The 3,309-nt window shown below is 48.3% G+C and overlaps 1 protein-coding gene across 1 annotated transcript in view; it reads right to left on the reverse strand.

Annotated features, from left to right (window-relative positions):
• The window catches only part of LOC117941370 (ral GTPase-activating protein subunit beta-like), a 17,452-nt gene that overhangs the window by 9,924 nt on the left and 4,219 nt on the right, over positions 1-3,309 (reverse strand). The window lies entirely within an intron of this gene.

The following is a 3,309-nucleotide window of genomic DNA, read 5'->3' on the forward strand; positions in this document are numbered from 1 at the left end:
GCCTGACTGTCTGCCTGTCTGTCTAACCTGTCTGCCTGTCTGTCTGCCTGTCTGTCTAACCTGTCTGCCTGTCTGTCTGCCTGTCTGTCTAACCTGTCGGCCTGCCTGACTGTCTCCCTGTCTGTCTGACCTGTCTGCCTGTCTGTCTCCCTGTCTGCCTGTCTGTCTGCATGTCTAACCTCTCTGTCTGCCTGTCTGTCTGCCTGCCTGTCTGCCTGTCTGTCTGCCTGTCTGTCTGTCTGTCTGTCTGTCTGTCTGTCTGTCTGCCTGCCTGTCTAACCTGTCTGTCTGCCTGTCTGTCTCTCTTCCAGAGAGCTATTAAGGTTTAAGAGATTCGTGAGACCGGTGGATTTACGGCGAGCCGCCATCTTGGTCCTGCTGTCACTACTGCCCCTCCCCCTGCAGTTTGGATCCGTCCAATCAGAGGTCAGCTTCAGTGTGGATCCGTCCAATCAGAGCTCACTTCTGTTTGCCTAGGTCAGACCAATGAGAAGAGCTGGTGTATCATCTCCATAGAAACCACTCTCTGGACCTTTCAGGCTTGTTTGTTGCTGGAAATCATTTCTTAAACATCTTAAATATGAATACGAGCCATTCATTCATCCCGCTGTGTGTTTCCTCAGGTGTTATTGGATGGGAAGTTCAGTGGTGATGATGTCACAGCAAGTAACTTCCTGTCTCTGAAGCCCCGCCTCCGCAATGTTCTGATTGGAGCTCTGCAGACGGAGACCGACACCACCAACACCCAGATTCTACTCGGTCAGTTATTCCTCAATCAGATGGTTTCTAATCTTCACTTTGATTCATAAATTAATTAACATTAATATGCAAATTAAGAAAGATCGGATTCATAAATTAATTAATAATGATATGTAAATTAATATAGATCTGATACATGAATGAATTAATATAAATATTGGTATTAAGAAAGATCTGATGCTCGTTGTGTTTTGTGTAGCGGCCCTGTTGAATCTGGTTCAGGACTCGGCTCAGTTCGAGGCTGCAGGACGAACTCAGCAGGTAGTCCCCTCAGCCCTCGTGGTGTCCTCATGTTCTCCCCGTGTTGTCCTCATGTTCTCCTCATGTTGTCCATATGTTCTCCTCATGTTGTCCTCATGGTGTCCTCATGGTGTCCTCATGTTCTCCTCATGTTGTCCATATGTTCTCCTCATGTTGTCCTCATGGTGTCCTCATGTTGTCCATATGTTCTCCTCATGTTGTCCTCATGGTGTCCTCATGTTCTCCTCATGTTGTCCATATGCTCTCCTCATGTTGTCCTCATGGTGTCCTCATGTTCTCCTCATGTTGTCCTCATGTTGTCCTCATGGTGTCTTCATGTTCTCCTCATGTTGTCCATATGTTCTCCTCATGTTGTCCTCATGGTGTCCTCATGTTCTCCTCATGTTGTCCTCATGTTGTCCTCATGGTGTCCTCATGTTCTCCTCATGTTGTCCATATGTTCTCCTCATGTTGTCCTCATGGTGTCCTCATGTTCTCCTCATGTTGTCCCCATGTTCTCCTCATGTTCTCCTCATGTTGTCCCCATGTTCTCCTCATGTTGTCCCCATGTTGTCCCGATGTTGTCCTAATGTTGTCCTCATTGTGACCTCATGTTCTCCTCATGTTGTCCCCATGTTGTCCTCACGGTGTCCTCATGTTCTCCTCATGTTGTCCCCATGTTGTCCTCATGTTTCCCCCATGTTGTCCCCATGTTCTCCTCATGGTGTCCTCATGGTGTCCCCATGTTCTCCTCGTGTTGTCTTTATGTTGTCCCCATGTTGTCCCCATGTCGTCCTCATGTCGTCCTCATGGTGTCCTCAAATTGTTATCATGGTGTCCTCATGTTGTCCTCATGGTGTCCTCATGTTGTACTCATTGTGTCCTCATGTTGTCCTCATGTTGCCCTCATGTTGTCCTCATGTTGCCCTCATGTTGTCCTAATGTTGTTCTCATGTTGTCCTCATGTTGTCCTCATATTGTCCTCATGGTGTCCTCATGTTGTCCTCATGGTGTCCTCATGTTGTACTCATGGTGTCCTCATGTTGTCCTCATGTTGCCCTCATGTTGTCCTCATGTTGCCCTCATGTTGTTCTCATGGTGTCCTCATGTTGTCCTCATGGTGTCTCCGTGCTGTCTTCATGTTGTCCTCACGTCGTCCTCATGTTGTCCTCTTGTTGTCTCCATGTTGTCCTCATGTCGTCCTCATGGTGGGGGGATGTGGTTCACAGTCCTGACCGGATCTCTAGTAATAAAATCTTACAATCCCTTTTTATTATTTTATCATTTTCGCAGCTTTTATAGAACCGAGCCAGGTTTTTTAAGGGGGTTTTAAGTGTTTTATCCAGACCGGTGGCCCCCTTGTGCCCGAGCCCTTAAAGTGCCTATCCAGAGCGCTAGGTTTCTACCCTAACCTAACCCAGGACGACGGGGGGCATATAATATATAATATATAATATATAATATATAATATGTAATATGTAATATGTAATATGTAATATGTATTATGTAATGTATAAGAGAAATGCCGTAATGAAGGATGCACCCCCCCATAGCCCCCCCAAACCGCCCTGATGAAGATCTGATGATGTTTGACTCCTCCTTCTTTCTCTCTTCCTGGTCTTCAGCTAAATGAGTCCTGGCCAGATGGAGCCAGTAGACCCCAATCGACCAGTGGATCCAGTGGACCCTGTGGCTATATTGGGCACAGTGGACCCAGTGGGCACAGAGGACCCAGTGGACACGGTGGAACCAGTGGACCCAGTGGGCACAGAGGACCCGGTGGAACCAGTGGACCCAGTGGACCCAGTGGACCGTGCGGACCAAGAGGACCCAGTGGACCCAGTGGACCCAGTGGACCGTGCGGACCAAGAGGACCCAGTGGACCCAGTGGACCCAGTGGACCGTGCGGACCCAGAGGACCAAGTGGGCACGGTGGAACCAGTGGACCCAGAGGACCCAGTGGACCGTGCGGACCCAGAGGACCCAGTGGGCCCAGTGGGCCCAGTGGACCCAGAGGACCCAGTGGACCCAGTGGACCCAGTGGGCACGGTGGAACCAGTGGACCCAGTGGGCACGGTGGAACCAGTGGACCCAGAGGAACCGGTAGTTAATGAAGTTTTACCATATGTGCTTATATCCTGTTGTCGGTAAATTAAATTAAACCTTCTTTTTGCTGTTTTTTAAATTTTGTTTTGGTTTTCTAACATTCGTAATTTATTGTGACATTTTTTTCACTTTTTATGTTTTTGTAACCCTTAGTGTGTGTGTGTGTGTGTGTGTGTGTGTGTGTGTGTGTGTGTGTGTGTGTGT

This window comes from Etheostoma cragini, unplaced genomic scaffold (genome assembly GCF_013103735.1).
Source record: "Etheostoma cragini isolate CJK2018 unplaced genomic scaffold, CSU_Ecrag_1.0 ScbMSFa_632, whole genome shotgun sequence".
NCBI classification, from domain to species: Eukaryota; Metazoa; Chordata; class Actinopteri; order Perciformes; family Percidae; genus Etheostoma; species Etheostoma cragini.